The sequence below is a fragment of the Jaculus jaculus genome, chromosome 5 (genome assembly GCF_020740685.1).
Source record: "Jaculus jaculus isolate mJacJac1 chromosome 5, mJacJac1.mat.Y.cur, whole genome shotgun sequence".
In the NCBI taxonomy this organism is placed as follows: Eukaryota; Metazoa; Chordata; class Mammalia; order Rodentia; family Dipodidae; genus Jaculus; species Jaculus jaculus.
Window position 1 is genome coordinate 11,305,371 of NC_059106.1, and position 14,023 is coordinate 11,319,393.

Sequence of the window (14,023 nt, forward strand, 5' to 3'; positions counted from 1 at the left end):
ACTCCTCGCTCCACATTTGAAAAGATCCTATTGGCTGAATCGGGGTCACGTGAGCATTCTCATTCCAGGAGGTGGAGGGTAGAGGAGCCTTGTGCCCTTGGCACAGGTGGTTGGAAGCTATGCTGAGAGTCAAATCCAACAGTATCCACTGCTGAGCTGTCGAGAGGCAGCACAGTGGGAGTTTCAGGGCTGGAAAACGGGCAGAGCCGTCGTTCCCGAGGCAAGTGTGGTCATTGGCCAGAAACAGAAAGGCTCTGAAGATGAGGGCCTGAGTGTGGATCCGCAGCACCCATGAAAATCGCTGGGTGTGGTGACAGGAGCCTGTGATTCCAGCTCTGTGAAGGCAGAGATGACGGGCTCCTTAGGGCTTGCTGACTAGCTAGTCTAGCCCAGTCAGTGAGAGATCCTGTCTCATAAAGAAATAATAATAAGGTGGAGAGTAACTAAGGAAGATACTTGACATCAATATCTGGCTTCCACACACATGCATGTGCTCACACATGTGCCACTGCACATAAATGAACATGAATACGCACATGCATGCACACCACATGCGTGCAAAAGGCAAAAAAAATGAAAAGGTGGCTGCATCAACACAAATAAGTTCATCTAGGAAAATGAGGGAAAGTGTAATAAAACAGGAAAATTAAATTAAATAATAAAAGTTAAAAATAGGAAAAATTTAAAAAACATTTTATTGATTTATTTGAGAGAGAGAAAGAGGCATGTGTGTGGGGGAATGGGCACGCCAGGGCCTCCAGCCACTGCAAATGAACTCCAGGTGCGTGTGTCCTCTTGTGCATCTGGCTCACGTGGGTCCTGGAGAATCAAACCGGGATCTTTTGGCTTTGCAGGCAAGCATCTTAACCACTAAGCCATCTCTCCAGCCCCCAAGTAGGATTTTATTTTTCTTTCTGTCTTTTTTTTTCTCAATTTTTATTAACATTTTCCATGATTATAAAAGTATCCCATGGTAATACCCTCCCTCCCCTCCCCCCCCCCCACTTTCCCCTTTGAAATTCCATTCTCCAGCATATCCCCTCCCCATCTCAATCAGTCTCTCTTTTATTTTCATGTCATGGTCTTTTCCTCCTCTTATGATGGTCTTGTGTAGGTAGTGTCAGGCACTATGAGGTCATGGATATCCAGGCCATTTTATGTCTGGAGGGAGCACATTGTACAGAGTCCTACCCTTCCTTTGGCTCTTACATTCTTCCCGCCACCTCTTCTGCATTAGACCCTGAGCCTTGGAAGGTGTGATTGAGATGTTACTCAGTACTCCAGCCACTTCTTTCCAGCACTATGATACCTTCTGAGTCATCTCAAGGTCACTGCCATCTGAAAAGAGAAGATTCTCTACCCAAAGTGAGAGTAGCATTAATATAAGGATATAAATATTAAGAGAAGTCCTTACTGGGCAGTTTGATAAGCATACTATATACATTTTTCCAGACATCAGCAAATGTTACACCCCTAGGGCTCATGACTGCCCCTGTTTTAAGTTTTCAGTATCAGGGATGTGTTTCCCCCCATGGAGCGGGCCTCCAGTCCAATTGGAGGGCAGTTGGTTTCCACCATGACAGATGTGCCACTGTTGCACCCATTGGCTCATTTGGCCTGGCTGGCCAATTATAAGGCTTGTAGTGTCCACTGTTGTGTAGCTTCACTGGTACTATTCCTTTCTCCCATTGAACTACATGTAGAATGGCTTCTTTTAGCTTTCTGTCAGCTGGTCTACATGGAGGAGGTTATAAGTTCAGTTCCAGCAGGATTTCTCAGTGACCTTGCAGCCCAAGTATGTGAAGTCTTCAGCAATAGGGTCTTACCATCTATTCCTGGTGGGAAACCAAGGGCCTCGACAATGGCCTATAATGTTTTGGGGGCATCAGGGACCTCCCTGGCCAACGACTCACTGGAGGTATCCAATCCCTGGCACTGAAAATTTTCCAACAATGATGTATGGCTCCTGAGTGTTCCATTGTCCAAAACCAGAGGATTCCATATGATTTATTTGCATACTCTTAGATTTTGATTAGCCCTCCCTCCACCTTTCCTTTACTCAATCTCTTCCCCTGATTTCACTTAACCACTAAGCCATCTCTCCAGCCCCCAAATAGGAAAAATTTCTAAAAGGAAAAGTAAAAGAGACCATGTTGCAGATGAGAGGAACGAAGAGAAACAAGAAAGCAGGATGGGTGACCTCCCAGTGCTGACACTGCCCACCCATGACCCTCATAAGAGGAGGAAAAGATCGTGACGTCAAAATAAAAGAATGACTGATTGAGAGGGGAAGGGGATATGATGGAGAGTGGACTTTCAAAGGGGAAAGTGGGGAGGAGGGAGGACATTACCACAGGATATTGTTTACAGCTATGGACATTATCAATAAACAAATAAAAAGAAAGAAAGAAAGCAGTCTGGGCTGGCACCGTTGAACTCAGACAGCTGCAGAAGGTGAGGGCTGTCAGGCTGCTTGGGATGACTGTCAGGTGGATTGCTGGATGTGAGAGTACCCACTCTCCATTATCCTGAGCAAGTCCACCCTTCTGATCTTTATACTCTTCCAGATTTTCTGGATTCTAGGACTTGCAAGTGATAGTTAGTTCTCAGATCATGAAATTGAGTGAACAGCACTTCATGTCCAAGTAACACAGAACCTGTGTCATTGAATTGAATTCACGCCAGCAGGCTTTGCTAACAAGTGCCTTGAGCCGCTGAGCCATCTCTCCAGCCCCTTTTCTTGGCATTTCTGTGTAGCCCACACTGGCCTAAAACTCAAAATCTTCCTGAGGCTTTTTTAAATGACTTCATTGAGACATAGCATATGCTTAACGTTTACAAGTTGATGAGTTTGGACAGATGCGTGCATCTGTGGAAGGGTCGCCACAATGAGGAAATGGCCATGCTCACAGTCTCCAATAATTTCCTTGTGTCTCTTGTTTTATTGTTCTTGGGTTTTCCATGGTAAAGACTTCAAAATTTTTACATTTTATTTATTTATTTCCAAGGAAAGAAAGAAAGAAAAAGAGAGAGAGAAAGAGAAAGATAAAATGTGCCAGGACCTCTAGTTGTTGCAAATGATCTCCAGATGCATGGGCCACTTTCTGCATTTGACTTTACGTGGGTACTGGGAAATCAAATCTGGGTCATTAGGCTTTTCAGGCAAGCGCCTTAGCCCCTCAACCATCTCTCCAGCCATGTAAAGGCTTTTAATATGAGAACTATCCTCTATGAGTTTTTTTTTTACCCCAGCCTGGCCCTCAACTCATGACAAACCTCCTGCCTCAGACTTCTAAGTGCTGGAATTATAGGTGTCAGTCACCATATCTGGATCCCCCCTTTCCGTATCCCCCCTATTTTTAAAGTCAAATGCAGTATTTTCTCTCATAGGCACCACACTGAACCACAGCTCTGTAGACCAGTCCATCCCATCCCGCATGACTGAAGCCATCTCCCCCCCCCCAGAAAAACCTCTCCCATGTCTCCCTCCTCCAGCCCCAGCCACCAGCGTCTCCTTGCTTCTTCTGTGAGCCCGTCTATTTTTGATGTTCACTTAAGTGGCAGCGGGTTTCTGTGGACTTTTCTGAGCATTATCTGTACTAAGTTTGCATTTCTAACTGTTTCTAACATGAGGTTACATCCCTGATACACAGTGTGGATGCGTAAGGATGTCTGAGTCACCAAAGTGTCTAAAGCAAGGACAGAGAGTGATTGCATCAGTGCTGCATTGAGGACATGTGTGTTGCTGTAGAGACGGTGGAGGGCTCTGGAGCAAGGAAGCCATGGGTCTGCTTGGACTGACTCACAGGTCTCAGCCAGTGTGACAACTGTGAATGAGGAGACGGAAGTGCAGATGAACCTTGAAGAAGTGGTAAAAATTGAATTTGAGGTGACAACTAATTCCTTTACCTCTAGACACAAGTATATTGTGATGAAATTGTATCACATATTGAAGTTTTCAGCCAGGCTTGGTGGCTCATGCCTGTAACATCAGCACTTAAGAGGCTGAGGCAGGACTTTTGCCACAAGTTTGAGGCAAAAAGTTTTAGTCCAGCCCAGACTACAGAATTAGACTTTTCCCAAAAATAAAATCAGGGGATGGAGAGATGGCTCAGTGGTTAAAGGGGCTTACTTGTAAAGCCTGATGGCCTGAGTTCAATTTCCCAGTACACACAAAATGCCAGATACACAAAGTGGTGCATGCATCTAGAATTCATTTGCAGTGGCAGGAGGCCCTGGTGCATCAATACTCACTCTCTGTCTTTCTGTCGGCCTGTTTCTGTCTGTCTCTATTTCTAAAATAAATAAATAAAACTATTTGTAAAAATAAAATAAAATCATTGAAGTTTTGTTAAAATAAAGCTTCAATTTTAATGTTCCCATTCTTTTTTTTTTTTTCTTTAGTGTTTCCTCCACAATCTTTTTTTCCCCCCATGTACTCGAGTTGAATACTTGCTTTATCTATTTCTAAGCTTTACTGGGTTTTATATGGAAGGAAAGCTCTTGGCATCAGCTTAGTTCACTCCAGGCTTTGATGCATGTGACCTGGAACAATGTTCTTAGCTCACACTGTGTGTGTGTGTGTGTGTGTGTGTGTGTGTGTGTGTGTGTGTACGTGCCAGAGTCTCTTGCCACTGCAAACGAATGCCCATCCAGCTTTATGTGGGTTGCTGGGGAATTGAAACCAGGTTGGCAGGCTTTACAAGCCAGCACCTTTAACTGCTGAGCCATCTCCTCAGCCCCGTGGTTTATCTTGACATAATACTGAAGAGTCAGGCACACCCCTGGCTCTGAGGTCAGCATGCAAAGCCCGTGTGTGGCTTGCTGGAAAGCAAAGCTGTGTGGGAAGAGCCCGGGAGCTGCTCAGGGGCGACCCTTTCTATTTCTACCTGGCCAACCTGGAAAGTGGTGTGAGTTTCACAGCGAAGTCTCTCCTAGCCACTGCTACAGGGACTGACAGCCTTGGGTGCACAGACTGCCTGCTGCACGCTCCCCATCTCTACACAGACGTCTTCCCACGTGCTCGCTGTCTGTGGGGATCAATGGAGTCCATTCTGTGTGCTCCTTCTGGGTAGAGACCCCTCCCATGTGCTCCCTGTTCACACACAGTCCTCCCCATGGGGCCCCCATCAAGATGCTCCCTTCTGCGGCATCGGGAGGGCCGCCCTCTGCCAGAGTGAAGAAAGCACTCGCATATTATGGTCTGGGATGTGCCCATGTGCTCTACTCTGCTGCCCCCCCCACCAACCACCCCTTCTCAAGGGCACCATGTTCATTTAGCATTGGTTGTTTGGACTCTCCAATTGTTTGTTTGGTAATTGAACTTTTTAACTCTTTATGTTTCACCAAAAATGGAGTTTCTCTTCTTTGTTTTGCTTTTGGATGGCTTCCAAGAAGATAAGGGAGCTAGGCATGGTGGCACACACCTTTAATCCCAGCACTTGGGAGGCAGAGGTAGGAGGATCCCTGTGAGTTCGAGGCCACCCTGAGACTCCATAGTGAATTCCAGGTCAGCCTGAACTAGAATGAGACCCTACTTTGAAAAACCAAAAAAAAAAAAAAAAAAAAAAAAAAAGAAGATAAGGGAAGAATATTGGCTTTCTGTCACCATCTTTCAAATTGGAGGCTTAGATCCGAATGGATGACTTTGACCTCAGCCTGTGAATGATGGATCACCATGAAGCTGCTTTGACCACTGAAGCAATGTGAAGAAAGAAACTGGAAGTGAATATGGTGATTGTTTGGGGGAAAAAATGAGATCAAAAGCAGGAAATTATCAGAGCCTATGAGATAAGCTGAAAGCCTACAATGATATCCAGATGTGAAAATGACCATAATGGCCTAAAATAAGGTAATGGTGATAGGCCTCAAAGGGAAGACAAGGCATAAGAACTGTAAGAAGCCATGGGGTCGGAGAGGGGGCGCAATCAGCAGAGCGCATCCTAGGAAGTGTGAAGACCTGAGTTTCCATTTTCAACACCCATGCAATAGCAGGCAGCGGTGATGGCCCACTTGCAATCCCACCCACTCAGGAGGCAGAGGCAGGGGGTCACGGGGGCAAGCTGACTATCTAGACTCACCAGATCAGTTAGCTCTGGGTTCAAGCAAGAGGCTGTCTCAATCAAGAAGGTGGGGAGAGACTAAGGAAGACCCCTGATTTCAGTCTCTGGCTTTCACATGCATGGGCAATACACAAGCATGTTCGCCCATGTGCATGCACATGCACACATTGGGGACACACACACACACAACCATGAAAATGAAAGCATCAACACTATTCCAGGTTGTATCAGGTGTGCAAGGGAGGCACCCGATTGGCAGGTAGGCTCAGGAGGCTGTCTCAGAAGGTGCCAGCCCACAGCTACTGAGCCCAAGAAAGGTTGAGGAAGAACCTGGAAGCTGGTGCAGGAGCTGTTGCTGGCGGCCATCTTGGATGAGACTGAATCCGATGGGAGTTCTAGTCCTGCCAGGGAAGGCAGGGTGGCACCCATGTTTCTGTGGGTCAGGCGCTAGCTGACTACTGACCCGAAGAGGCTACCTTGCTCCTATTCTGTGTCGCTAGTCTGGACCCAGCGTGAGATCACCTTGTGATACTCTAGAGGAGAGCTAAAGGTTAGCCCCAAGTCACAAAGTACAAAATAAGAAAAATACAAGCAAATTCCTTCCACTCTGCTCAAGTTGTACTTGACCTTTGAATCCTAAAAAATCATGTGAGCTGCTGCCCCAAACTTACCCTTTTTCCATGGAAGAAAATAGAAAAACATTTCAATCAACTGTTTATATTATTTCCTTTTCTTCTTGAGCTGTGGATATGATTGGGTACCATAGGAAAGAGCAGAATAGTGAGCCAAGCCTTTGATTGCCCAAGGGGAATGATTAACTTTCCACTTGCCTGTTGTCCCCAGAGGCCATCATGAAACAGGACACGTTCTGGTAGCTGACTGAGTGCGTCCTGACGGCATCCCCACGCGTGACTGCCTGTACAGCACGTTCTCATTTTCTCGTCACAGAACTCATCCTTGCGCTGTGCAGTAGGACTGTGTCGTCGGAACTGCTCCCTGGCGCTGGGGAGACGGCCCCAGTGGTACAGCGCCTGCCGCACACATGTGAAGGCCGGAGTTCGGATTCCAGCAGCCATGTAAATGGTGGGTGGGTGTGGCCGCCTCCCACCTCACTTTGCTGGGGAGACAAAGACAGGGAACCCCCAGAGTAAGCTGACGACTAACTAGACTAGCTGAATCAGCAAGCTGAGGGCTCCAGTGAGAAGCCCTGTGAATAAAGTGGAGAGAGACTGATAGAGACATCTGATGTCAGCCTCTGACCTGCACACACACACACACACACACACACACACACACACACACACAAAGAAGTCACCAAGCACTGATTTCTCTCTCTCTCTCTCTGTGTGTGTGTGTGTATATGTGTGTGTGTGTGTGTGTGTTTTAAGAAGGCAGCTTAGTCTTATCTGCAGCTCCAGGAATGAATACTTTGACAGCCAGATATTTCAAAATACTTAATGACTTTTTGCCTTTAACCACAGCTACCACAGAAAGGGAAACAATAAGTATGCAGAATGAAAATCTCTCCCCAGTGGCCTTTTCATTTCCTCCAAGCCCAGGGGAAGAAGGAATAGGGAGGGTTAGCCACCCAGCAATATTAAAGAAGGAAAAAAAAATTTAAATAAGAAGGCACAATGGGAAACAAATGGAATTCTATGATTTGATCCTGGTTGAGTCTTGTGAACATCAGTCAGGTTTTAAGACTGCAAGGGTAGAAGTGGGGACAAGCCTCAGGAGTTTCACTGAGAAATAGAACATTTGTTGCTGCAGGAGATCTTGGACTGAGTCTTTCTCATGTTCAGAGTTGCAGCTGGTTCCCAGAGAGGGTAAAGGACCTCCCCAAGATCGCTTGGTTGATGGAAGCACTGAGGCTTGCACCATGGTACTTAACTCTGGATGCACCTTGACACCACCAGGGAGTTTCAAAATTACCAGTGCCAGTCTCCCTCTAAATATTCTGATTTTAATTGCTGAGATGAGACCTGCATTGAAAAACTCCCATTTCTATGTGTACCTTGTCATGTGTGTTGGTAACATCTTGTCAGAGACAAGATAGAGTCTGTTTCTCTTCAGGGCCTGTGCTTTTCCAGTTTTTTGCCTCCTCAAGTGTCATCACTAGGACTGGGGTCTCAACAGAATTATCAAAATCTAGATCACAGGGCTGGAGAGATGGCTTAGTGGTTAAGGCGCTTCCCTGTGAAGCTTATGGACTCATGTTCGACTCTCCACGTCCCACGTAAGCCAGATGCACAGTAATACAAGTGTGCAAGGTCACAAATGTGCAAAAGGGAGCACTTGCATCTGGAGTTTGATTGCAGTGGCTAGAGGCCCTGGCATGCCAATTCTCTCTCTCTCTCTTTCTCTCTTTCTCTCTCTCTCTCTCTCTCTCACACACACACACACACACACACACACATAAAAAATAAATCTGTTGGGTTTGCCTCAAAAATAATTTAGATCACAATCATGAGCCCCTATGTCTCTGAGTTGCATTTTTGTCTGTGTGACAATTCACCAGGTAGACAGACCTCTCACTGTGCCCTCAGCCCTCTTTCCTTCCACAAAGATGACCTGTCCTTCCATCTTGCAGGAGTATGAGCCCTCTTCAGTCCTTCACCGTGCCAGGAGGTGAGAAAGTGAGAGACTCTCTTTGGCTTTCAACTGAGGCAAATAAATAACCATCTCTATTGTCTGTATTTTCCAGGACAAAGCAGGGCTCCCCGCTCCTAGGCAGATAACTCCCCTGTCACTTAAAAACACAGATTTTGTATTTGAAAAAGACCTCACAGATCATTTGGCCTTAAGCCTGTTAGACAGAAATTCTTCTTCTGATACCCAACAGCTCGTTGATAATGGAGTACACCCCATCCCGCTGCAGCATGTTCAGCTGTCAGGAGATGTCAGCCCTCAGCCTTCTATCTTGGACTAGATCACTTCTTTTATTCACTACTGGGTCTCCTTTATTATAAGTCCCACCCCTGTGTCCTAATTGTTTTTTTTTTTTTTTTTGTATTTTTATGGAAGATAGATTTATAGGAATGCCAAATGTCTTGTTAAGTCGTGTGCTGGAACACCTGGTCTCCAGCTGGCAGTGCTGTTTTGGGAGAACCTTCAGGAGGCAACTGTCCAGCTGAGGAATCAGCCTTCAGACTTACAGCCCCGCCCACTTCCTGTCCCCTCAGGTTGCTGATCCACAGGAGTGTGAACGAGCAGCCTCATCCTTCTGCTGTCATTGTCGGGAGCCACTCTCACCACCATGCTGTTGTGTGGCTTCCTGGGAAGACTAGAACAGACATCTTTTCATCCCAGATAGTACACCCACAACACTCAAAGAAATTATTCTATTCAAGACAAGCTTGGTGAGCTGATGAGTTTACTGAGGTTACTTACAGGAATATGGGCGACTTAAAGGTAGCTGCATTACTGAAAAGTCCATCCCAGTGCAGGTGATAGCTCATGACAGCTGCATCCTTGGCACTGTCTGCACAGCTCATCTGAGTAGAGCCTCCTCCTCTCCCCAGTGTGGTGTACTGCTTAGTTAACCTTGGAGTGGGGCCTTGTGAATCTTGTAACTTTCTGAGCCTCTCTCTCTCTCTCTCTCTCTCTCTCTCTCTCTCTCTCTCTCTCTCTCTCTCTGTCTCTCTCTGTCTCTCCTGGTGGGAGGGGGACTGTTTCCAAGTGATGACTACAGGAGACATGCTTTCCAGGCCGTGATGAACTCCCTTCCTTTATTAGTTACTGAGACAAAATACCTGAAGAAAAAGCAAGATAAGTAACAAAGGGTTTGTTTTGGCTTGCAGTTCCAGAGAGGACAGTCCATCATGGCGAGAAAGACACACTGAAATGACAGGAGCAGAAGGTGCCTGGTCACTTTCAGTCCTCAGCCAGGAAGCAGACAGGGCTGAGTCCTCGGGCTGGGCTCACGTTCTCCTGCGTGTCCAGCCCCGGAACTCAGCCCATGGAGTGCTGCCTTCCACGTGAGGGTGGGTCTTCCCACCTCAGTGAGCCAAGTCTAGAGGCTCACTCACCGGCATGCCCACAGCTTTGTTTCCATCGTGATTCTCAATGCTGTCAAGTTGACAACGAAATTAGCCATGGCACTCCCTTAAACTGCTTCTTGTCATGAATGCGGTCACAGCAAAGAGGAACATAAATAACATAAATCAGTATAGAGCCCCTTTCCCAGTGTTCCCTGGGAGTTGCCAGTGTAAGACACATATGGAAATGGGTTTCACCATGACCTCTAAGCATCACTTGCTTCCTGGCAAGGGTCCCTTGACTGGAGATAATTGGGAGTCTGTGCGCTACCGCGCAGCTGAGGTCTGGCCGAGCCCAGACAGCTTCAAGCAGTGAGCATGCTTTCTCAGGATGGAGTGCATCTGGCAGGTGGCTCAGAAACACGACTGCCTGGATATGGGTTCCCCAGGGCTACTTGTGAGACAAGGATGCTGCCTCAAGACTTCCTTCAGACACCCTGGGACTGTCTGCAGGATGTCTGGTTCTGTCTCAGCCATGGAGGAGGGTACAAAAGGAGGACACAGACTGCCTACAGGGACCCTTCCAACGCCTGCACAGGTGTGGGTCCTGAGAACAGTGAGGAAAAGAGCTTGGCTTGTAAATCCCCTTCCTTCCTTCCTTCTCCACTTTCCAGTTCAGTATTGCTGTCTCTGATGCCACTGTCCTTCCTCAAGCACTTCACACCACCCCAAGGGTCTCCTGTCTTCTCCTCACTCTCCCCAAGATCCAACACCCCACATGCTAGAAAGGCAAAAGCGTGGGGCCCACCCAGGTCTCCCCCACTGGAGGCCCCATTCTAAGGGACTCCTAAGGGGTCAGGCGGGCCTCGCTCTGTAGGTGCGCCACAGTGACTGCCCCGTGACCTCCACTTCTGGCCGGCCGGTCCCCCTCTCAGCGTGTGTGGAGACCCGCTTGGTGTACATGTGTGCAAGCGTCGCTTTCCCGGGACTCTCGGGTGTGCTTGTCTGGATGGAGAAGGCAGTGTCTTCTCTCAGAACAAGGGGGTAAACGGCGGTGACCGGGGGAGGGGTGTTTGGAATGGACTCTGGCAGGTTTCAGTCAAGATGCACAAGGACGAGCCTCAGTAAGTGCACAGATGGGTTAGTTATAAGATTCTCCAGGACCATTCTTTAGCTCATTTGTTCATTCATTCTCTCATTATAAGAGAGGTGATCATTGTAGCAACTTTGTTCAATATAGAAATGAATATGTGAAAATGTTAAAATCATCTATATTTCCACCATACAGAAAGCTGCTGTTATCATTTGATTTTCATGCATTTCCTTACAGTCTTTTTGATATAGCCTATAATTGATATAGTATGGGATCGTACGTTTGCTTAATTTTAACATGATATAAGCAATCTCTGTCCTTAACTCCTTTTCACAAATGTGTATGTGCGTGAGGTATGTGTGCATGTCGGTTTGTATGTATATTGGTGCATGTATGTGAGAGATGTGTATGCACCTGTGTGAACATGCTTATGAGGCCAGGGGTCAGTGACAGGAATCTTCCTAAGTCACCCCCCACCTTACTTGCTTCTTACTTATTTAAAACTGTGACAGTGTTTTATTTCAAATTCTGGTCCTCACCCCATGATTAGAGAAAGGATGAAGCCAGTTTGCTTCCACAGCTTTTGTGCTTCTTTGTAGTTCTCCCATGCTTTCAGCTGGGGGCCAGGAATCATCGCCGTCTTCAGGATGGGCTGCTTAGGGGGTCCCCAGGAGGGCATGATCTTGCCATGCAGTCTCCAGTCCCCATATGGGCTTGTCAGGTGTTTTACAACCACAACATACTCCAGGACACCCTTGGGTATGTCTTCCTGTCCGTACATCAACCAGCCAAAGTGATCATAACTGGCCAAGTCTGAATCAGCTGCGTGTGCAGGCGGACAGAGATCTGGCCATACAGGTTGCCCTGGTTTACAAGACTTGAGCAGCGAACCCGAACCCCGTGGGCAGGCTCTAGAGAGTCTGTGAAGCTCCAGCAGACAGTCTTCTATTTGAGACCCCAGGCCATGTCCGGAAAACAATGTTCAGTTACCAAGGTATGAAGCCGGCCATGATCCGAGTTGTTTAGACAAATGTGAGCTTCAATATCCTTAGCTTCTTCAGGGAAGTCTTATTTTAAAATTAGTGTCACATTCTTTCATCTTTCTAATTGATAACTGCGATGCTACATTCCTCATTAATCACTCAGTTCTCTGGGCCAGTCCTTCCTTTGAAAGGGATGACATTCCAGCATCACTTTCAGGAGGAACATGGGCATCAAATGTGCCAGCTGTACAGGCCAGATGTATGGAGCATTCCACACGTTTCTGAGGAACAACCAACTCAGCTTCCCAGGCATATGCCATAAACTCCTTCCATGTTCTGTGTTTGGGTTCATGAGAAGGGATGTGAAACTTTTTTTTTTTTTTTTTTTTTTTTTTGGTTGTTACTGCAAATATTGCTGTGGGCTGAGTCACCGAGACTGGCTGCAAAGACCACCATCCTGAAGCCCTGGGTCAGCAAGACAACCCTGAGACATGGGGGCTGCCTTTTTGTCCCCGCAAAGGCTGTTAGGAGTGCACCTAGAACTCACAGTTTTAGCTGGATGAGCCTGACTGGCCAAGGATCCTTTGTCTCCATTTCCCCAGCACTAAGGTTACAGGTACATGTTGCCGCTCCTGGCTGGCGTGAGTGCTGGGGATCTGAACCCCGACTCCTCTGCTTGCCCAGCAAGCACGTTAGTCATTGTCATATTGCCAGTCCCCAATACGGTTTTAGATGTTTGACTTATAGATGCTTGTACCGCAGTAAACTGATCTATGCCCTTATTGCTGGAAATGTAGTGGTTTTATTTCCAGTTGTTCTCCTGTAAATAATGTTGCAATAAACATTGGTTTTCTGGAACTTCTGTGTACAGAGTTAACATTAACTGGACTTTTCTGTGCCTTGTGCTAGTTTGCTACACCTGCAAAATGCAGTCCAGTGGGACCTTTGTTGTTGTTGTTGTTGATTTTTGAGAGGTTCCAGTGCAGTCAGCTCTTTGTGAAATGGATCCGGCTTTTGGGTGGGCCTTCGCAGAAGGCCAGATAGCGAGCTAGTGTTTTGCCCTACGCATTTTTTTCTGTGTGTGTTCTGCCTGGAGGCATGGCTTCATCCAGCATGTATAGCTGACATACTTCTCAGTTGCTAAGGTGATGATACAGATGATAATCACTGAGCTGGGGGGATTTTCCAAGGTAGCATGTGTGTTTTTGAGGTGAGCCTGGCCCTGCCCTGTGCACCATCCGTAGACATGAGCCTTGCCCTAAGAAAGGCCAGCCCAGGAATGTTGTATCTGGGGCTCCGTGGTGATGAATTCATGCCAGCATCCTGTGCAGACCTGGAAATGAGGCACATGCAGTTGTGATGTCCACAGCAAATGGCTTGGTGTTTTGGAAGAGCCACAGTGGATTGTGTGCCGGGCTGCACTCTCTCCAACTGTGATGTGACATGGTCCATGACCCTGAGCCCCAGAGTCCTGTCAGAGCTGGGAGGGCAAAGCCCATGATAAGGCTCCTTCTAGCCAGAGCAACATTTTACTGTTACCCACTGGGACTTCTTCCTCTGTGTGTATGTGTGTGTGTGTGTTGTGTGTTTATTTACAGGTGTGTAGGTGCGTGTGCCCCACGATCACATGTATAGAGACCAGAGGAAGGTATCAGGTATCCTCTTCTATCAAGACACTTTATTCCCCTGGTGTAGTCTCCCACTGGACCTGAAGCAATCTTTTCTTTTAGTTAGACTGGCTCACCAGGTACCTCCAGCAATCCTCATGTCTCCACCCTTCTGACATTCATGGCTATGCCTGGCTTTTTTTGCATGGGTACTGGGGATCAAACTAAGATTCTCAGGCTTGCATAGCAGACACTCTTAGCTGCTGAGCCATCTTCCCAGTTCCTATTTTTTGGTGTCTTA

General features: G+C 47.1%; 1 protein-coding gene and 1 pseudogene across 1 annotated transcript in view; one reads left to right on the top strand and one right to left on the bottom strand.

Moving 5' to 3' along the window:
* The window catches only part of Slc35f3 (solute carrier family 35 member F3), a 256,842-nt gene that overhangs the window by 11,819 nt on the left and 231,000 nt on the right, over window positions 1–14,023 (top strand). The gene's annotated exons all lie outside the window — the stretch shown is intronic.
* The window catches only part of LOC105944086, a 79,323-nt pseudogene continuing 76,967 nt past the window's right edge, over window positions 11,668–14,023 (bottom strand).